At 41.0% G+C, this 23751-nt stretch overlaps 1 protein-coding gene across 2 annotated transcripts in view; it reads right to left on the bottom strand.

Annotated features, from left to right (window-relative positions):
* LOC128733608 (failed axon connections) overlaps positions 1-23751 on the bottom strand; it is a 132321-nt gene that overhangs the window by 58007 nt on the left and 50563 nt on the right. The window lies entirely within an intron of this gene.

The raw sequence follows: 23751 nt of genomic DNA, 5'->3' as shown, positions 1-23751 counted from the left end.
GACAGAACTTTTGGAGAAATCAGATAACAGGATTAACGGCCATTTAACCTCCCCTTAGCTACAACACTGGTGTCAGTCACCCTACATAAAATTTCACATTTATACTATCGTTCCAGCGAGCGTTCATCATGACTCATTTGTTAAATTTATTGCACGACTATGGATGCTTGCGAATTATTTTTCTTCCCAACTAAAAAGACCAAAATAAAGAATGTGTCTCCAACATCCCATTACTGATTAAAATTGCGAAGATATTCGGCGATGGCGCAAAGCTAAACTAACTCTGGCCAAATAGTGTCTTTCTGTTATCAAAATCATTAAGCCATCCTACTTGATTGCTTTCGTCTTCGCCAACTGCTTTCACGTACCATTAGACGTTTCAGCCGTATTTTATCGTTAAAAGTTTTTTTTTGTTTCTGATCTTGTTTGCTGCAAACGCAAGACAGTGTCTGTATCCGACGTTGACGGTTTCGGAATACAGTCATCTCCCGTTGATGAATAAATTAGATTCTTTTTTATTATGGTCGATCCTGCACTTGAAGCTTCAGGATGCCCAGATTCGTCAAAATTAGGTCATGTAGCGGCTGCTATAGGGGAGTAGTAGTCATCTTCTTAAAATAATATTTCAACCAGACGTTAAATACTAATCGAATCGTTTGGTTGTGTATCTCCACATGTGCTTTTAACACAATTGTAGGAAAATAACAATAATATGATTTTCTCGAAATATTTTCATTCTCAACAAAAGGGGGTTTATGGAACCAACCTTTTTCCAAAATTTGAGAGGAGCCCAAGTAGCACAATATAGGTCCATTTAATTAAAGCAACCGGATTACGACTGAAATTAGTCATATTTCGGTTATCGCAACAACTTTGTAACAACCGTGCTAGTGAGGAGATGTAGGAATCCACGAGCATTCAAAACTAGAAATTACTCATGTCAAATGACGCTAATGGGGTTTCTCAAATAAACGAATCAATTAAATATGTATGCTTTCATAAAAACTATAAGCCTGTATTTCAAATAGACGTCTGATAATGGCCACGTCAAAAAATCTTTCACTTTATTTAGGGGCCATCCATATACCACGTGGACAGCTTAGAGGGGGGTGGGGGGTATGACAATGTCCACGCTTGTCCACGGAAGGGGGGGAGGGGGTATGAAAAATGTCCACGTGGACAAGTTTTTTTATACAAAAAATAGAAATGAGAAAGAGCAATATTGAATTAATTATACATTAACCATTAATTAATTAGCATTAACCATTGATCAGTGATTGTTTTTGAGCTCAAATAAAGTCTTAGCTTCTGAGGCATATGTTGACCTAAATATGTACATGAACCGAGCATTACGAGAGCACATATATGGCATAAATCTTCTTGCAAAGATTAAGCCTGCGTTAGTACACATAGATGTTGATTGCCTAGCCAATAACAAAGAAATTATTATTTTTTGCAACCCTTGCGTACTTTTGGAAATGATAAAGGTAACGAAAGAATCCACGAATATTCACCAGTCACGTGACTCATTTATCATTTAGGTCGCGCCGAGGAACTTGCTGCTCGAGCCGAAGATGCTGATAGGTCGCGCTTGCACCAAATATGGATTGGATTTTGCTTCAAAATCAAATGCAGCTCGCCGCAAAAAGGGCATCCATGGGCAACGTATTTCCAAAAGGACTCGCCTTCAGAAAAATTTTTAGAACGAATCACATTGCGTCAGAAAGGTCTTATGTTGTGTTGAAGTAGTCAGCCAAGCTGAGGTGCTCTGATTAGACAAAGACACTCTGGACAGAGAATAACCGCCAAGCGAAAGTCAGGCTGAAACGGACTTTCTTGCTGTCGATAATAATTTGAAGTAGACAAGATCATAAGAATCAGGGTCCTAACACCTTGCATACGAATTTTAATACGTTGCGGAAAATTGACGGAAAATCCACGCAAAAATTCAAATTTCAGCAACGACTGAAAATCCATATGCAATGTGTTGGGGCGCTGATTCTTATGATCTTGACTGGAGCTTCGTTTCACGTAAGCTTTTTCAATAAATACTGCATAAATCAAGTTGAAAACAAAATTTAGCACAATGGCATTTCTGTTTTGTTAAATATGACATAAGAAAAAAAATGTCCACGTGGACAAACAGGGGAGGGGGTGGGGGTTGAGCCAATGTCCACGCTTGTCCACGGAGGGGGACGGGGGGGTTAAAAATTGGTATTTTCTGTCCACGTGGTATGTGGACGGCCCCCAATCGAACACGCACAACTGTTTGCTCCTTAAATGTTTGATTAACAAGTATTGAAATAGTTATGAAATGTACTAAAGCTACTGTCACACACCTTGAATATTATACTCAGACATAGTGTGTATAAAGCTTTGCAATGCATTGCACATTGATTAAGGTGAAAGATATATAGCTCTATTGTGCAAAATTGATGTAAACAACAGCATTTTGCTCCGCAGCAAGTGCTGGCAGTTCTTGTACACTGATGCCAAATCGTTGGCTCTAGTTTCCGCGTATCTCTTACTGTGAGTAGTTCTAGCATTTTCCGTGCGGGTACACGCCAAGGGGTTTTTAACAGCTATGATTTCAACACACCTTTGAAAAAAGTTACATGTTATTACTGATTATCAGTAATTTTTGATAATCATGGTCTCGTGTCTTGAAATGAACAACCTGATAAAATTTGGTTCAAATCCAAGAAGGTCTATTACGCTTTTGAGCTTTTTCTCGGTCACTTTACGTGGAATTTTTATTTCAATCGTACCTACATTTTAGTAGGGAAAAATTTCTTTTTGTATGTCGTTAATAACCACATGAATATAAATATCGTTAAATCCACAATTTTTATCCGTGTGTATCTCTGTTTTTGATTTACAACCTTTATTGGCATGCCAAGACTATAAATTCGCGTTGAATAAGGAACATTTCTGGTACATCGGATTCTCCGAATCATTTTGTAACAGAAAAACAATTTACTGCATGACGTTCGATGATTTTTTCTATACGGAGAAAAACGAATAAAACTAATTTGACGGACGATGAGCTCATGCAGAAGCAACAGCTGTTTATCCCTATGCAGCATCAGATATCTGATCTGAAGTAAATTTTCAGGCAGATGACGACTATTTGAACCAATTGGATCAATTAACGACTATTTGAATTGCTAGTTTACGTAAACAAAAACTGATTTTCTCTCAAATTTAAGAGCAGTTTTTTGATCCGTTTTTTTCAGGAACTCCTTTTTAACTACCGTACTGTCTACGACTAGATGTTCACTAATGGCTGATCATAAAAAATTAGCAATAAATCTAGTTTGCTGAAATTGGAAACTGTGCTGATCAAAGTTACATACAGGCGTAAACGATTTATTGCATTTTTTTCTAGCAATAAACGCAGAAGCACCACTTACGTTTCTGAGTTGGCGATTTCCCGCTATTAAAGGGATTGTCGAGGCACTCGGTATTGATATCATGTTATACTATATGTTAACTATAGTTGAGCGAAAGTCTTACCTGAAATAAAAAAAGAAAAACGAGCGTTAAATTGATGAAATTAAGTAGTCACCTCTAGTTTTCATTTCGGTGATAGGTCTATTTTGGTCGGACTTCCTGTTCTGGAGATAGACCATGAGGTTTTGAATCAAAGCGATCTCCAAAAATTTAGTCTTTTAAACACTAAAGGTCTAAACAGAATGACGCGTTCGTTAACGCATCTGTCAGCGCCAATTTGACAGATAACCTGTGTCAAAACTGTCAGTTTAACGCTGAGGGATGCGTTGACGCACAATTTTGTTTGAGCTTTAAGTTGTTACACGTATAATGGAACAGTAACTGTTATACTGTTATGGGTTCTATTCTGTAAGTCACGACGAGCAACTCGGCTCTACTCAGTCACTGTAGAGTGCTAAGTGCAGAGAGAACGGGCAGCGTAGCAGTTTAATGCACGACCAAAACAAAGCAAGCTTAGGCGTCAGGTGCTAATCATTTAGTCACCAGCTTTTTAGCTCGGGTTACTCGACAAAATCGCATCGCGTGTGACTTACACAATACCAAAAGTCGACTAGCCGAGCGAAGTGACACTCGACGCGACTTACAGAATAGGGCTCTATGATTATAGTATGTTAACAAAGCGAATGCTGTGTTGAAAAAATTTGTACACTATCGACAAAAATTACTTCAGGAGGACGAGGCGGCTTTGCACTACTTCATTATCTGCCGAGACGTGAACCGATCCAGAGATGTCAACCAACATGATTTCCTTCCTTTCACGGCCACCCTTATAGGGTTTCTTTTCAATTTTCAGACTTGGTGCTTCATCGGGTTCGCCACTCCACCTCCAAAGTCGAGGCCGGTATTGATAATCATTTGTTGCAGTTGCATCGTAATATGCGCTAGAACGCTGTTGATGGCATTCCAAATACTCGTCTCTCGACACCATGGATGTCACATATAATTCTGTGTTTTTTGTTGGAAAAATCTGACAATCTGTACGGCGAGGAAAAATATCTGTGCAAAAATCTGTCAAATGCAAAACAATGAGAGTGAAAGAGATAGAGTCATTTGCTGACTATTTCCGTCTCTTTCACTCTCATGTATAATCTGTATAATCAAAAATCTGTTTAATCTGTGTAATTTGGCGAAAATCTGTATTATATGCATACAGATTCTGTACAGGCGATTTCTTTCAAATATCTGTTAAACACAGAATAATCTGTGTATGTGGCAACTCTGCTCGACACATTTCGTCCACTGTTATCCATGCTCAAGGGTGGCTTCGCAGCGCGGCAAATCTTGGACATTTGTGTGCTGTTTCCGTCTATTGGACGAGAATAGGACACGTGGACGAAGACATCTGGGAAAAGGACAAACGACTAAGGGCCAAGCAGAATGCCGCGTCAACGCATCCATCAGCGTCAATTTGACAGTAAACCCATAGGAAAACAGTCAGAAGAACACTAATGGACGCTCGTTCTGTTTAGCCTTTAATGAACGTTAGAAAACTATGCTGATTAATCAATGCAAAAATGGTTCATCTTATGTATTCTACTCGTATTATAACGTCAGTTCAGGGCTAGCTACCAATATTGTAAACGATGCTGAATTCGCTTGTTCAGGTCGTTCATAATTAGTGAATTATTATTTTTATGGGGATTCATTCACTTTTATAGCAAATAGCATGATGGAAGCAAAAGCTCACCTTGCGTTCCATTCTAAATGAGCACATCTCACAACAGACCTCATGACCCCTAGAAAAGTACTGGTGCTCTAGTGTCACTGCATTTTTACAGGTTATGTTTGTAGAGCAAACCGCGTCAAGCTTGTTTTCGTTCGTTTCCAATTTGTGACATCAATCGATCAACAGTTGTTTCGACAAAAGATCACTAGATGACGATCAGCATGCATTCATATTTAAGTGGCATTATTGATATGATTCGCAACTAGATACCCAGCATCTTTTGTGCAAAATAATTCATCTTGAATACAGTGAGGTCTGTTCATTGCACAAATGATCTCTTGTCTTGCCGATTCTGGTCCGGTTTCGAAAAAATGCGGACATTAGCAATTGGGTAAAATATGCATAATTTTTCAAGGGTGGTGTCTTCGGAGAAGTTTAATAATAAACTATAGCGTATCTTTCTGCATTATTAGGGTGACCGTAAATTCACCTGTTAGGGTGATGCGAACTTTTGTTTTTTTTTTAATAATTTCAAAATAAATTTCCAAAAATTAGCAGAACATACTAAAATAAACAACTTTGCTGAATATAGTAACTATCTATCTCTTACCGGTTGCGAAATATAATGATATGTTAAAAAAGAACACATACTAAAGTTCTGCAACTCTTTGAAGAATAATTTTTTTTTTGAAATTTATTAAAAAAACAAAAGTTTGTATCACCCTAACAGGTGAACTCACGGTCACCCTAATAGTGCAGTGAGATGCACTATATTTTATTAATAAACTTCTCCGAAGACACCACCCTTGAAAAATTACGCATTTTTTACCCAATTGCTAATGTCCGCACTTTTTCGAAACCGGACCACTGTGCGATTGTGAAACGATAGTTTTTATTCTGCGTTATAATTGTTGCTAACTGTTTTAAAAAGATGAAATTCACGAAAGAAAATCAACGGGATGGCAAGGTTGTCATTTGCCATACATTTTGGTGCGTAACTAACATCTCTGGTACGCTCTGGTGGGCTTCCGAAATAGAGCCGGTTCATCCTAACGTAAAGTTATTTCGGGTAACAAAACTTGATAATGGCTGTACTTAATGATGGCAGCTTAAGGTAGTTGAGACAGTGTTATGTAATTCAATGATTCATTGATTGATTGATTAATGTATTGCATCAAACAATATATTTCTTTAAAGTGAATAAAAATACGACGATAGTTTAAGCAGTGTTGGTGAAAGCGCCATTGAAATAGATGTTCGTTACGTTACCCCAGCTTACTATGCTGTTAAAGGAAATAAATGCTTTAAAATAGAGTGGCAAATTTATCTGCCGTTTGTATTGTTTTGTTGGAATCAGCAAATTTCTATCGACTATTCAGTTACTATATTTTATCCAACAAAAGGGCAATTGTAAATAAAGGTGAATAAATCAAGTGAAAGTTTTTTTTTCACTACCAGCAGGACCGATATAGAAGAATGAACTCTTACACGTTTTGTTTTCATTTTATAGGTACATACCTGGAAAGTTCTGTATGTTTTGGTAGATTGCCATGTAACAACGACCTGAGCTGAATTACAAGAGCAATGGTTGTTTATTGGTTGATTTGAAGCGATCAAAGCTACATAAAGTAGGCACTAAAATAGTATTTGAACAAGTTTAAACTACGTTAAATACTTCAATCAGCTTTCATCTGAAGGTTGATAAACCAGCTAAATAGTTAGTCTTTCAACTAAGCAATCCACTTCTAAGCAAACAGCCCAATACATCAAACCACTTTAAGGCTGCTTAAGGTGAAATTAGTCGCCATCGATTCTGACAATTCCAAAAGCAGTTTTTTGTTTGAAACAAAAATTCTGTCCATGAAAATATATTCGCTGTGTTCAGATTGGTAAGAAGAATGCAGTATTTACATTTTCATGAACAGAATCCCGCTTTTGGGCTCAAAAACTGCTTTCGAAATTGGGCTCTCCGACGAAAAGTTAATGACTACTAGTTTGTCGTTAAGGGTGTTGAAGGGTTTTACCAATAGTGGTGAATTCTTAAATTAACCTGGCTCAGGTCAATTAGCACTCAGTTTCAGTCGAACTGCTGTCAAAGCATTCATAAATTAACCGAGGTTTCATCCCGGTTAAACTGACAGCATTCAGTTTGTAGCGCAGGCCGAGGAGGGATATATGAAAAAAGGTTCTGTTTCGCTTCCGTTGTAGGGATTTTCAGAGAGTAGATGCATAATTGGCTACGTGACAGAAGGGGAAGCTCCCTCCCAGTCAGGGAGTTAACGACTGGACGAGGAACGTGAGTATTAATGTATGTAGTGCCACAACTCCGAAACGCTTGGACGGTTCTTCATGAAACTTTGCATATATGCAGAGGGGTTGACAAAAGGAGGGGCGGTCTCAAACAATTTCAAATTGATTTCAAATGGGTTTCAAATGGGTAAAGGGGTACGTTTCTCTTGCATTTCGAATGATAACAGTTGTACAAGAGGTTGGACAACAAGAGGAAATTTCTGAAAGGATGGATAGGGTGGTCGTTGATAAAAAAGGTTCAAAACCGCGCAAAAGCTTTGTCTCGTCTTATAGGGATTACCGAAAAGAAGACAGATTTATAACTGGCTGGGGAACAACAGGAGTGGGGAGCTGACAAGGGACAAGCTGACATGCAAATGAAGAAAAAGGGGTTTGTTTCTTGCATCATAAGAACTTTCGTTACAATAACAGATGTACAAATGGCTGAGAGACAAAGGGGACCCAAGTAAGATCGGACAATCAGCTAGTAAATATATATTGTCTATCTACAGTCTTAAATGAATCTACTTGTAAATAGATCGGGTTTAGCTACAACTTGGTTAAAACTACTCAAAATGTCCTTACAGTGTACAAGCTCAAATTTTGAGTAGAAAAATTAACCAATTTTGGCTACTTGCGACCAATAATTGAATTATTATTTGTGGTAAATAACGCCCTTTCAGGTTTCTACTGCCACTTTTTTGGTTGAAAATCTATTCAGAATCTGAGTTTGTACACTTCAAGGTTTAGTAGGTTTAACCAATATTTTTTTTTGAAACGATGATTCTACAATTGATGAAGGGACGGTAAGGGAAAGTAATGAAGAAGGACTTTTTTTTCCGGGAATGAAGGGGAAGGGTGGAAACGAAGGGGGGGGGGTAATAGGTAGCTATGCTTAACAAGTTGTCGTTGTGACTCCTATCTTTTGTCCAATGCTGGAAGGTGCATGGGTCGAACTATATCTAACCTATTCACAGATAAACACATTCGAAAGTGCATATTTTTTTTAATCTCGTTTGTTTGATGTGACTCGTTCGTTTTAACTTAAAGAAGTTGTAAGTCTTTTATAAAAATACAGTGGACCCCCGTTCGTTTGAACGATTCCTCATGCAAACTAACGGGGTTACTTTTTAATTTGAACAACTGGTAACCCGCAATATGCTGAAACCTGTGTGAACTGGCCGCCCTGCTCTTTGTTATTGTTTTGGTGGTTTGTTTTTGTTGGCAGTTGCAAGTGCGAATATTGCATTTTCCGATCGGATTTCTCTCTTAATCGTTAGGAAAACGAAATGTGAAACCGATTAAACACGCTAGGTCAGTACAAACGAATCGTGTTTATGTGCATCGTCTGCATAAACAAATGATGTCTTGTTGAGAATGACATTTGAACCATTTTTAATTTGCACGTCGTGCAAACCAACGGGGTTCAAATTAAAAAGTGTTCAGATTAAAAATGGTCAAATGAACGGGGGTCCACGGTAGTACAACGGTAAGCACTGCTTATAGCTAATGTTAAAGGGAATGATCGATACACCCGATTTACTGGGTGTAGGTGTTATATTTTTCTTAACATAAGAAGGCTAGGAGAGGTGGATTAAGGGTTTTATTGCGTTTATATAATTTGCGGTGCTGCAGATACTTTGTTAAAAGTGCCATGTAGGTATCTATTATAAAAAACGGTGTGTCGCCTTGAGAACAAACGAAGCCTATGAATGTCATCAACAAAAATTTACATCAAGGGTACTTAACGTTGGCTCATTAGCAAGGTTCTGCTAGGCAGTCTAGGCTAGGCTAGGCAGCTGCTAGTCAAAAGAGTGTGGTTAGGTCGTCCGGCGTAATGCTCTATGTTGGTTACTGTCAAAAACACAGAGTAGGGATAGGGTTGCCAGTCCCTTGCTTATTATAGTCTCTAAATTCATTAAGTAAAATCTGAATCTAAATGCTTTAAATTTCTTCGCCCTGCACAGCTGTCACAGTGGGTCAGTTTTAGCCTTTAGGTATGAATCGTGTTCTGTATAGGAATTGATTGTTCACCTTTAACTGCGACGAATAAAAAATGCAGTCAACTGGTTACCAACTGAATACAATAAAAATTCTTTTTTGCTGTGGTTCAATCGCAGACTTTTTCATTGATTGCATTCGGGTAAATTTATTAGTGCAATAAACAGACAATAATGTAAAACGTAACAGTGCAATTACTCAGTCATTAATGTGATTACAATTACAAACGCGGAGGTGACTTGGTTGCTTGGCTCAAATTTTATGTGGAAATTTTCACTGCAATACCGATAATTGCAATAAAATTCATACAGCAGTAGGTGTAGGAAAACAATGAACATTTGGCAATTGTTCATACGGTTTTTTTATTATTCGATTAAAAATTCTCTATGATTTGTTTTCAATAGAGAGAGTAGGTACCTATCCAGTATTTTTCGAAATTTACTTAGTCTATGATTTTCCTGTATCATTCATACATAATAAAGGTAACAGTAGCTGTTTGTATTAGTTTTGAATAATTCTACATCAATATCGTGACCACATCTTTAAAGAACTTTATCCTTTATTGATAGCTTTTGGAAACATTCCCTCAACTTTTTTCCATAACCAGAAATTCTCAATCTACTGTATAAAAATTTGCAAAAAATGATGAAACAAAAAACCGTTTCATAATTTTTTGCCACACGCTCATAAAATGAAAGTAAAAACTCTCGCTTTCGGATCGTTCTTTTTTTTTTGCTTAAACGGCCTTAGTCGAATTTCCGGATCATATCCGATTACTCATCATCACATCTCCGCCCAAGTGTACTGTGAAGTCTTTACCGGTAAACGTTCGCGCCGAGCGGAGGAAGAGCTTAACCTTGAAAAGAATCTATTTTTAAACGCTTTCCTTTCAACTCTTGAGATTTTTGCCCATTCTAAGCGTTGGAAGAGCCCCCGGCGACTGCAGTACGACCGAGACCGACGGGTGCGTACGATAATGACTAGGCGCAACATGATGTGAAGATATCTCAGAGCTTCTGCTCAGCCGCCGTACCGTGCCGTAACACTTGAGCCGGTTTCGGCTGTTCGTCGGTCGGAACTAGCAGCACTTGAGGGTGAAATCGGCGTGTAACAACGGAGCGCCAAGTAAGCGAAAATGGTGGTGATCAATGCACGGTCGGTTTTCTGCAGTTCGCATCGTAAAGCGAGATTTGGCATCATAAATGACTGGCACCGGGTGAAACCGAGGCGATCGAACAGTCGCTGTATCGCTCGCCAGGGATTGTTGACCAGTTGGGGGGAAAACTCAAGTTTTGAGTTGCTCTTCTGGCATGTTTCATAACTTGTCGAGAGTCTGTGCGGTCATGTCACTCGCTACACGTGACGGTTCGTATTCACATGTTGTTAGATGATTTAAGTTAGGAATACGCTCCGGGCTAACACCAAGGTGAAGCGGCCGTGGTTGTGGTTTGTTTTTTTTTGGTCTCACTTTCCCACCTACCGCTGTACTCTCTTACTGATGCGTGTATTTCAATTATTAATTGTGGTTTTCAGGGCTTGTATCCAATGTCTGTTAGTAACGGTGATCATGAATTGATAAATTCAGTTAATTCAATCCAAATTACACCTCATTTAATAAACTTGCGCAAATATTTGAGCATACTAAATTAAATTAAACAAATCTAAAAGAATCTAAATTAAATTTAGTTTATTTCAATCATAAAACATTTTCACGGAGACGGATTTACACCCTTAAACAATGATTGTGACTAAGTGCGGTTATCTCTGGTTGCCATTAATGTACTGAACTCTATAACTTATTATTAAATCATGGGGTAGAGCCGCCGCCGTCATTCGGACAGAGGTCTAGCGGAAAGGTCAGTAATGGAATGTCCATTTAAAATGTTTCATTTACTTTTTCCACCAGCAGCCTGCCTTCTCTATCGCACGCGACCGTTAGCGTTAACAATAAACATGATTCTATTTTACATACATGAAGCACTGATAATAAGAACAAGCAAAGCTGAAGGAGTAATCGAGAACGAAAAAGTGGCCTAAGCGACAACAAACTGTAACTTGTATTAGAAAAATATGCCAAAAGACATTACCACCATATGCGATGACTCTTCGGCAGTACCAAAACAAACATTTTGTTCTTCGAGAATTTACTCAACACAGCATGTTGTGCGCTTAGACCGCAGACTGCATTCTTGCGATGACAGTCGCCGCAGTCGTGGCGAAACTGATAACATGTAATTTAACACGACTCAATCGTGCTTGATTGCAGCCGGCAGTTGTTCAACATTCTATCGATGCTGGCATAAGCATAGAATGCAGGCATACCATCATCATCGTGCATTGGTTCACCGGGTCAGCAATAACGGGCGACATGACTGAGCGGCTATCAAGCATGACTCAGGCGGCGACCGATGCTTCGGGTTTGAATCCGCCGATCGTTTCATTTTAGCATGCTGACAAACACATTGATAACGATTTGAGCTGATTTAGCCTCACCTTTTTCGTTTGATTTATCAGTGGAGTCGGGAATTTTTCAATTATTTTTAATTACCTAACTAATATGAGTAATATAACAAATTGTATGAAAAATAAAACTGAAAGACACTATGAATCGTAAAGTGTTGACATACGCATAAAAGAGGACTACTGTAGCAATTTTTCTGGCAATTACCTTGTCACCTGGCGGTGAATCCATCTATGCATCGTCAATCGTAGTAACCCTGTTGCGTACAGGAACAAATACGCTTGAGGATTTGTTCATACTGCCAGCTCCATCCCAGAGCGAAGAATTTGCATTTCCGACATGCTTTCTCCTCTAGAGAAGGGTGAGAGCGTCGAACGTAAGCCTGGTTCTGGCTACCCAGACGGTGCTGCGTGACTGTAAAGTGCAGCAAAAACTGAAGAAGATCGAAAGCAAGTGACTTCATCGTTGCGCGCCTTGGGCGGAGTAACCGGCGAAAGGAGAAAGCCGTACCTGGCCTAAATAGAGGTCGGGTATGAGCAGTAGGTAATCATCCAGAAGGAGCAGATGAACCAGAGGCTGACCGGGTCTAAGTAGTAGGCAATCACCCAGAAGGAACGGATGTAGGACTGATGACAACATCTTTACGGCGAAGTGATACTTTGTGGTCATAATGGATGTACAGAAGACCGCTAACCATTTAAACGTCTCCTAGCTGCGACCGATAGAAAGTCTTTAAGCTAACCTCAAATGGAACATCTACTCCAGTAATTTCGGGGGTAAAATTGAGTAGCTGCTGATTGCCAATGCCACAAAAGAGCTGCCGAAATCCTTCTTTCCTCCTACAATGGCTAAGGTTGTGGCTTAATTCTGTATGATCGCCCGGCAGGACGTCGAAATATTTTTGAAGAAGATTTAATGAACGTAGAATTGCGCAGTGGAATGGGTCATTACACAATGTGCCAAATGATTCGGTCCTACTTGCACGTCGATTGTTTACGGAGGCTTCGATCAGTTGGGCACTCAGCTCTTTTGAACCAATGAAATCTCCAGGTCCGGATGGTATTCTACCCATTTTCTTACAAAAAACGGACGATGTTATAATGTTCGAGCTCATCAACCTGTTTCGAGCCAGTTTCACTTTGGGGTATATCCCGGAGAATTGGCGGAAAGTAAGGGTGGTGTTCATACCTAAGGCTGGCAAAAAGACAAAACCATGCCTAAGGCTTTCAGACCGATAAGTCTGACTTCAACGCTTCTTAAGCTGATGGAGAAAATCACGGATAACTATATCCGCAATGAGTTTTTAAAAAACTCTCCGTTACGGCTCTTTGTGCTTTTCTTGATATTGAAGGCGCTTTCGATAACACGTCCTTCGCATCAATTAATACGGCTCTCTGTCAAAGGAGAATCGACCACACTACAGTGAGCTGGATTCAAGCAATGCTCACGAGCAGACAAATTACAGCATCATTGGGAGATACGTCGGTCACGATTTCGGTGATCAAAGGATGTCCACAGGGAGGAGTTCTCTCCCCCCTGCTCTAGTCACTGGTGGCTGACGCACTCCTTCACAAGCTATCACAGCTTGGTTATGAGACCATTGCTTACGCCGACGACGTTGTACTTATCGTCAGAGGAAAGTTTGACGCAGTATTGTCAAGTCGCTTGCAAGGAGCTCTAAACACCACCACGTTATGGTGCTCACAAGAGGGATTTAATGTTAACCCCACCAAAACAGTCGTTATACCATTCACTAGGCGAAGGAAACATACCATTACTCCCCCTACACTGAATGGTGTCAGAATGGGCTTCAGTAATGAAGTCAAACACCTCGGAATAATTCTCGATAAAAAACTGAACTGGGCTGCCCATATACATATACCCTTATACTTTGGTCATATACTACTATTGCACGGCCTAGGATAACCTATGCTACAGTCGTATGGTGGCCAAAGGTGAATGAGGTGACAGCCCAAGCCAAACTAAACAAAGTGTCTTACAGTTACCAGTGCCATGCGTACAACACCTACTGCAGCCATGTAGGCAATGCTATGCTTACTGCCTTTGCATCTTTATGTGAAGAAGGAAGCAGAGCTCGGCGCACTACGGTTACAAAGGAGTAAACCCATACTCGAAGGTGACCAAATCGGTTATCTTCGCATACTTCGGGAATTCAATCTGACACCCTTAGTAACTTCAGTCTCTGACTGCCTGACTCTGACTGACTGAGCATGGAAGCCAGGCCCAATATGGACGTTCCATATGAGGTGATTGAAACAGATTGCTCAATGTGGAATAATGGAGGGCCCGATCTTCCATCTGGAACTATCTGCTTTTTTACAGATGGTTCAAAAATGGGGGCCTGCACAGGCCCCGGAGTTTACGGACTCGGCATCAGAGAAACTATCTCATTAGGAAAGTGGCCCACCGTTTTTCAAGCAGAAGTATACGCAATATACATCTGTGCAACAATATGCTTGAAACGAAAGTACAGGCATGCGAAAATCGGTATCTTCACGGACAGCCAAGCAGCACTACTGGCACTCAAGTCCGCCAAATGCGTGTCCAAATTAGTTTGGGAGTGCAGCACAGCATTGAGGGAGCTCTCCCGCCAAAACAAAGTTTTATTACTTTGGGTGCCCGGTCACTGCGGTATCGAGGGCAATGAATTTGCTGACAACCTAGCAAGACAAGGATCAGCTTAGCAATTTATTGGTCCTGAACCGTTTCTGGGCACCTCCGCCGTGAAAGGCGAACTGATGACATGGGAAAAGCTAGAAATAGTATCCCGTTGGAATCAAACACAGGGTTGTAGACAAGCCAAACAGTTTATCAACCCAAATCCTGCAGTAGCTAAAAAACTACTCCATTTAACTCCTGCCTGCCGAGACTGCCGACTGCTGAAATGGCAGTAAATTCAAATCGCCACAATAAACAAAACAAGCCTGCCAAAACACGCTCGAAAGCTGGATACGACGATGCTGACAAAGTTGGCTGAAATGGTGATGGAACATTGCGGAACAAGGGTCACGGAGTTGTGTGCTGCCAACAACGTCCAGGTGTCACTTTAGACACGAGCTTTACCCAATCAGAAAATAATGGCCATCGTCAAGCGGAACTGTTGAAAGCGCGAAGGCAAACTGGCATTCAACGGCGAACAATGTAGACGAGCCTACTGTGCAAAATCTGACAGCAAGAGTTAAACAAAAGGCTCGACCGAAACGTGTAAACGGAACAAGTTAACCAGAATACTGAGAGAAGGAAAAGGCGCCAAGAGGACGGCAGAGGATCGTTAAGAATAGGAACAACTATTCCCGAGTTAATGACATGCACAAGTTCTGAGAGAAGGTGAACTAATCTTTTGAGCCTGTGTTCCGAACTCCATGAGCTGTTGAGGAGTCGTCTCTCCTTAATAGCTAGTAGAGTTGGCAAGGCAGCAACAGATAGGCTTTATAGAGACCGCCACTACTACTGGTGTCGAGAGAGTATTGTGTCCACACATGATTTATTCATGGTTCTCTGATCAGAATACGATACTGTCGGACGGGAACAGCTATGTCAGACTGGCCAAAGCTACGGTAAAACAAGTGAGGTGTTACTATACGTACGCGTTCCGGGGACAATCTCGAGTCCCTTTGGAGAGCACGCAAGGTTGCGGCAAGTAGATGGACTGTCTTTATGTTATTTTGGAACTCTAATGAGCCGGCGATCGTGCATCGAAACCAAATGTAGCCAACTTCTAGGCTTCTTAGACGACTTCGATGTTGTTACTAGAAACTTTAGGACGGTGGAGGCAATCTTCGCCACTTCGACTAAAAGCAAAGCGTAGGATGCTCGAATTGAAAATTAATGCTCTATTAAATCTATTGAAATGATTATAATCAAATAAAAAAAGATATTCTGTACGAACGAGTCCTCTGTAGAATTCCTCCGTGCCTTCTTTATACGTGGAACCTCAACTTACTTACGTGGTTTGCAGTCCTACGACAAAACCTGTTGAACAGGGTTTCTCCGGTTAACTCGGTTGTGGACTACCGTTCTCCAATTCCTCGGACACCGAATATTTTTCGCCAGATCCCGCTCCATCTGGTCCAACCATCTTGCTCGCTGCGCTCCTGGTCGTCTTGTTCCTGCCGGAATTGAGGTAAACACCATCTTAGCATGGTAGTTGTCCGGCATTCTAGCAACATGCTATGACCATCGTATCCGTCCAGCTTTAGCCACCTTTTGGATATTGGGTTCGCCATAGAGCTGTGCGAGTTCTTGGTTCATCCTCCGCCTTCATACATCGTTCTGCTGTATGCCGCAGAAGACCGTTCTTAGCACTCGCCTTTTGAAAACTCCGAGCACTCGTAGGTCCTTCTCGAATATTGTCCATGTTTCATGTCCATAGAGAACATTTGGTTTAACAAGCGTCTTGTACAGGGTACACTTTATACGGGAGTTTAGTCTACTCGACCGCAATTGCTTGTGAAGCCCATAGTAAGCATAACTTGTCCGCCGTTACTAGTGAGCCAAGATAGACAAATTCGTCGACTACATCAAACTCATCGCCGTCGATAATTATACTACTACCCAAGCGGCGTCGGGATCGGTTTCGCTGGCCAGCATGTACTTTGTTTTATACGTTTAATTTACCTTTAACCTAATCTTTTTTGCTTCGCGCTTTAGTCTGCTGTAATGTTCAGCAAACGCCACAGGTGTTCTGTCGATAATATCCATGTCATCGGCAAAGCAGACGAATTGACTAGATTTGTTGATGATCGTGTTAATATCCGCTCGGTTCATAATGCTTTGTAGTGCATCGTTGAACAGCAGACATGACATGACATGACATGGGGAAGCTGTTCTCGTCAATGATTTTCCATAGCTCTTTTCGGTCGATGGTATCGTATGCGGCTTTGAACTCAACGAACAAATAGTGCGTGGGAACTCTGTATTTTTACGGCCCTTCTGGAGGATTTGCCGCAGTGTAAATATTCCGTTAACCGACCTTCAACGAAGCCGGCTTGATAAGTTCCACAAATCCGTTCGCAATTGGTGACATCCGGCGGAAAATGATTTGGGGCAGCACTTTGTAGGTGACATTGAGAACGATGATCGCTCACTAGACGAGCAATTCCAAAGATTGTTGTTCTGCATCTGAACTTTAGTAGAACTGAAATCCCGAAGCAGGTGAGAGTTTTCAGCATTATTGCTGAGAAGCGAAAAATTCGGATAATAATACTAAATATTAATAAAAACGTACAATTAGCTTCGAGAAACGATGCTTGTCAAACAAACCAGTCGTCGTATATTCATATCTTGGCTGGGGAGTGCCCCATAATTACCCTGTACCCTAACAGCCGACTGCGAAGTCCGTCGGTAAAGAAGCGTCAAGTATTTGCTACTAATTAAATCAAGCCCAAGGCTTTGCCATTAGTTAAATCACTGGAAAATGCATATAAGACTTTGGTTCAGTCACTTCCTTAGTCCGATGAATGAAAACATTTGTATTCATATGCGCTACTTCCGGCTCGAGAGGGCAACTAATCTCTGGAGGCATGGAGTCTATGAAACGGTGATAGATGAACCAAGCGTTGTCTCCTTTTGAGTTCCTCAAACACATCCAGTGAACATCATTGGGGCAAGCAAAGAAAAAATTACGTCTAGGAAATCAAAAGCGTAATGAGCTGCAGGAAGATCTGTTTTCCAAACATCATTACGACAAGAGTGAATGCAGCGCTAATGGCAAATGAAAGTCTGCTCTTCTCCAGGGCGAAAAAGTCTAAGATTACGTGTCGTTTCTGCTTTGAAACCGAATAATCCTAATGAATGCGACGGAAATAAGCGAAAGCTTCAGACCCATAAATATCCAAGCTTTTGATGTAACTGGAGTACTGTCTATGAAAAGATTAAAGGAGCGCTCTATTTTTTGGGCGGAAATGCATGTGCTCTCAATTAGTACTATAATTACTATTTCGCCAAAATGGACTCAGTACAATTGATCGTGAAAGGGAATGTGACAGTTACAGCTTGGCCGCAGACAATAAATGGAAATTATTCGAAAAATCAAAACATCGTAAAATTCAACAAATACCTATTAACCGCTTCAAACCTCAATTATGCTCTACCAGTCCATTATGGTATAGTTTTTCTATTCGTCTTTTTTTTACAATACTCTAGCTTTATATTCAAGATCATAATACCATAAAGGTAAAACTGCAGATTGCTTACGACTAGAAAGGCCCATAAACCGTGGCGCAGCAGACTTAACTGTGCGTCAATAATTTCTCCAATGCGTAAGCTGTCCTAAGTGTTTATGACCTGCAATCTTTTATATTACGGCTAGCGATATATGCAGCTGTTCTTCAATCACGCTGTCCTCAAGGTAAGTGGGAAGACCGATGATTTATTGGTACATAAACGATTCGTACCCGTCGGGTATCGTCCACATCTCCGCGAGGAGTACCGAAATGGCCCAACGGGGAGGACCGGCGCGGTACGCGGTAATCATTTCACTTTCGTCCGTACGATGAATGTTAGTTGGACTCGACGAAGCGTGAGTACTTGTAACATCTCTTTCAATTTCTCTAAACGATTACCCGTCCCTTGCTTTCCGCTTCACCCAGTTTTATAGGGTATGGTCTCCACAATTTGGCTGATGAACTGCTAAGTGTATGTCTGCATTGCACTGCTACCTCGTTGCTGCAACACTCAAGAGGTCAATTGATGACTGTGTGACCAGTTACTTTTTCCGTGAATGTTCGCCGGTATGGCTGGCCCGGTCCGTCCGTGGTCTGATTCAGCGACTGCGGCAATTTGACTTTTACTGTGCCGCGTAACCGTGATTGTGTTGAGGAGAAAGCTTGCAGGTGGAATGAATTATGAAACTGATAAATTTGGAACCTCCTTTATGAACCCAGTTGAGGAATCTGTTTTGTATCTTTTTCACAGAAGAGGGGATATAATTTCGCAATAAGTGAGTGCTACATTCACATGTATCTATCGACCGAACGATCCGGTCGTTCAATTGTCGCAACATTCAAGAATAATTTAAAAGTTTGACATTATTTATTTATTTATTATTGCATCAGAAACGGAAACATCGATAAAGTAGGTTGGATCTGGTTTGAAAAGTGACTTGTAGGACAACAATGTTCCGATTAAATCCGATAATTGAGCGACTGCCGGCCGAGAACGAACTTAATGACGCTTGAAGGTCGTGATTCTATACAACTTGTTTTCGTTTCAATCAATAACCTAACACTTTTCGATACGAGAGGAAGAGCAAAAAATCCATCGGGGATAACCTTGCGAAAATGTCATCAATCCTTGTCGTCGTATAGCAAGACAACCATGATAACGGATAAGTTTAGTCTGTTTTTTTCTAGCCACCTTTTTTGCTCTCATTGAAATCGAACAGGCTAATATTAGAAGCATTTATGTTGATTGATAACGGAACCGAATATATATTTATATTGTACTATATAAGGTTTATAACAAAATAACCCCGTAAGGCCGGTCAGCTTCGATCCATGATTTGGTGTGTTTTCACTTTCTGTTTTTCAACTCAGCGCAATCTGGTGCGGCGGCGGTGGTTGCTGTTTTCTTTCCGACAGACCCAACAACTGCTTTTCCCAACTTTTCCTCTTTTTTGGGGTTATTTCTGTTTCTCTGTTTAACATCATCGATGCGTTTCGAAACATTTGCAATTCATAAAGTTATTTTTTTCTCTCTCCATGGCGTTGATGGCGTGATTGAATGCTGCGAACAAGCTCGAGTATAGCTCGGTCAATTGCGATGAGACTTTCCCTCGGCTCGGTTTTCGACCAAAACGTTGAAGAAACATAACAACAATCTCTAATCTGATGATCAATTAAAGAGATAAGTTGTGGGTTACCGACTTGTAAGTGCTATCAGCGAAGAATCTAAAATTTGGGAAAATTTGTTAACAATTACCAATTGGTAAAGTCTTCTCACGAAAATCAGCAAAATTAAAGTTAAATAGGACTATTGGTTTTATGAGAATCGGACGAATACTTAATTTTTATTGTGACAACTAAACACAATCTCTTAGTTAGTGGTTCGAATAATTTGATAAAATTCAAGCAAAAGGAATATTTCCGTCGAAGTGTTTGTAGTTGAATTGGAATTCACTAAACAGTATTAAACAGTATTAAAGCACGAATTACTATGATGCACCTGACATTACATTCAGCGTTCCCAGCCCCCGCCATTTCCGGCAGAGAATATTGAACGCGAAGCATCTTCTTAATTAACGTCAAATTCGGTACCGGCCACCAAAGAAACAACCCACAATGGTCGCTGAAATTGAAAAGCAGCAACCCCCGTTGAAACATTTAAATTTGCACTTTCAGCGCGCCTAGCCCCAGAGGCATGCTTCCACACTTTCGAGAGTGCATTGTAGCTGGTGCTTCTGCTATCCTCATTAGTGCCAGTGCCGCATACGTCTGTAAGCTTCGAGCTGCGAACCGTTCGGCATTCGTGATGAGATTGGCGCGATAGATCTTCGCACTTCGGCATCGCCGCATTACGCGCGAAAATTGACATCACATAAATGGCTCAGCTTCTACTGCGCTGTCGTCCATTATAGCGTCGCTGGGGAGCCCATTTCGAAACGCTTTCCGGCTTGGTCTGGCCTGGCCGGGCTGGCCTGTCAGTCCGCGCCAGCACCAGTTGCAGCTGCAGAGCAGCGCTTTCCTTTTTCTGTGCCACATGAGGCCGGCATCAATGCGCGGTATACAATTCCCATCAAGCAATTTCCAACAATTGATATGGAACTGCCGGAGGACGTTATGGCTGAGTTTATGGTTAGGCGATTAGATAATGTGTTTTTTTTTCTCGGTTTAATCATTGGAGTCATCGGACGTCTATCGCCGTTTTCACTTCATCCCGGGATGATCCGCTGTAAAAGCCGTAAATGACATCCATTGTTGTCTTTTTGAAAGTTTGTGTCATCGGAAGTTTTTTGATGGCACAAGATTGTAAAAAATATTCTCGTCAACTTTTGCAACGAGGTACGTATGCAGTGACTGAGGTAGTTGCGACTAACGAATACATTCACATAATTTGTGACGTGTGCCATAACCTCAAAAGGACCACAAAACTGAATTTTCCTAAGCCTTTGTGAAGTGGATGTAATCGCCAAGAGTTGCAATGAGTTGGAAACATTTAGCAAATAAAAAACAAAAGGGACATTATCAAGGTGAGCGACATCACTCGACGGGTTAAGAAATGATGATTTCTGGGAATGGCCATTGGCTTATGATGTGATGTGAGCGAGAAGCGACGAAAAAGTACTATGTATTGGAAACTCTGGACGTGGAAATGTCGATCTGTCAACACCCAAGAGATAGTTCGACGTCGTAGCGCTGCAGGAGGTGTGCTGTGGGCACAACAGTACGTACGTTCAGAGATCGGCATACCATCTGCCAGAGCAGCGGCAACACACTGGGTACAGATTTCATAGTGATGCGGAGGCGAGTTGCGGAAACGAGTGATGAATTCTCAAATGTGCAAGTTTAGAATCATCGGCCGGTTCTTCAATATAAGCATCATCAATGTACACAGTCCTCACCTTAGAATTATCGATAACAACAAGGTGGAATCCTACGCTCAGTTAATGCGTGAATATGACCGCTACCCAAAATATGATATTAGGATCGCCATCGGGGATTTTAACGCTCAATCGGTCAGGAGGAGGAATACAACCCGGAGAATGGAAAGTTCAGCGTACACCCGCTGACCAACGAAATGGGCCTAAAACTTATAGACTTTGCCACATCAAACAACATGGTCGTGCGTAGTACATTCATTCAGCATCGAATCCTACACAAGTATCTATTGAGGTCACCAAATCAAACAGAATCACAGATCGATCACGTTTTGATCGACTGTCCAAACTGCTTAGACATCAACAACGTCAGATCCTTTCGAAGCGCTAACTCAGACCACTATCCAGTGTCGCAGTGGTGGTTAAGATATACCTAAAAATCTTCGTTGTGAACAACATTAGATACCAACAAGCCTCGGTTGAAGCTTGCGCAGCTGAAGCACCCAGACATCACAGTTTACGGCGCGTATTCACTCGAATTTGCGTTGCCGGAAGAGGACGAGCTGGACGAAGCCCCTCTCAATGGCTGTTGAAATACCATCAAAACAGCCATTAGCAGTGCAGTGAAGAGCACTATTTAGGAATCAACGGAATGATTCGTTTGACGATGAATGAGAAGAACGCATCGTGGGTGGTCAAAATGCGCAGTGCCACACATCAAAACGGAGAAAGACACAGACAGAAGAAGAAGACAGCGAGCCTAAATCCTTCGGGAGAAAAAGCGCTATCGGGTGTTGAAGCGGCTGCATCGTTCTCAGGAAATCCGAAAGTTCTATCAGAAACTAAATGGATCCCGCAAAGACTTTGTGCCGCGAACCGAGATGTGTTGGGATAAGAATGGCAGTATTTTAACGGACGGTCATAGGCAACGGGCGGACGATCACTGGCAACGGCTGACAATGATACGGTATCATTGTCGGGGCGGGCTGGCCCACCGGGCAACCGGGCAAATGCCCGGTGGGCCCCAGTAAAAATTTCGTTGTTACACAAAATGAGATTTTCCAAAATTTTTATTTCAGCTAAACTCTTTCTACGACTACGACAAATGTTCAATTCCTGGGGCCCCATGTTTCATGAAATCAACCGATTTGATGATTGAAAATTCAGCTTCAAATGGGACTGTTGGGGCCCCGAACTTCATGTTCGATTGTTAGGGCCCCATGATTTATGAAATCAACCGATTTGATGATTGAAAATTCAGCTTCAAATGGGACTGTTGGAGCCCCGAAGTTTAAACCAAAATTTCTCTTTCAATTGAACTTTTTCCATGACTCACGAAAGTTCGATTGTTGGGGCCCCATGATTCATGAAATCAACCGATTTTATGATTGAAAATTCAGCTTCGAATGGGGCTGTTGGGGTCCCGAACTTTGAACCAAAATTTCTCTTTCAATTGAACTTTTTCCATGACTCACGAAAGTTCGATTGTTGGGGCCCCATGATTCATTAAATCAACCGATTTGATGATTGAAGATTGAAAATTCAGCTTCGAATGAGACTGTTGGGGCCCCGAACTTTCCAAAATTTCTATTTCAAGTAAACTTTTTCTATGACTCACGAAAGTTTGATCGCTGGGGCCCCATGATTCATGAAATCAACCGATTTGAAGATTGAAAATTCAGCTTCAAATGGGACTATTGAGGCCCCGAACTTTAAACCAAAATTTCTCTTTCAGTTAAACTTTTTCTGTGACTCACGAATGCTCGATTGCTGGGGCCCCATGATTCATGAAATCAACCGATTTAAAGATTGAAAATTCAGCTTCAAATGGGACTATTGAGGCCCCGAACTTTAAACCAAAATTTCTCTTTCAGTTAAACTTTTTCTGTGACTCACGAATGCTCGATTGCTGGGGCCCCATGATTCATGAAATCAACCGATTTAAAGATTGAAAATTCAGCTTCAAATGGGACTATTGAGGCCCCGAACTTTAAACCAAAATTTCTCTTTCAATTAAACTTTTTCTATGACTCACGAATATTCGATTGCTGAGGTCCCATGATTCATGAAATCAACCGATTTGAAGATTGAAAATTCAGCTTCAAATGGGACTATTGTGGCCCCGAACTTTAAACCAAAATTTCTCTTTCAATTAAACTTTTTCTATGACTCACGAATATTCGATTGCTGAGGTCCCATGATTCATGAAATCAACCGATTTGAAGATTGAAAATTCAGCTTCAAATGGGACTATTGAGGCCCCGA

Source organism: Sabethes cyaneus, chromosome 2, assembly GCF_943734655.1.
Source record: "Sabethes cyaneus chromosome 2, idSabCyanKW18_F2, whole genome shotgun sequence".
In the NCBI taxonomy this organism is placed as follows: Eukaryota; Metazoa; Arthropoda; class Insecta; order Diptera; family Culicidae; genus Sabethes; species Sabethes cyaneus.
This window is presented reverse-complemented; position numbering and strand designations above follow the sequence as displayed.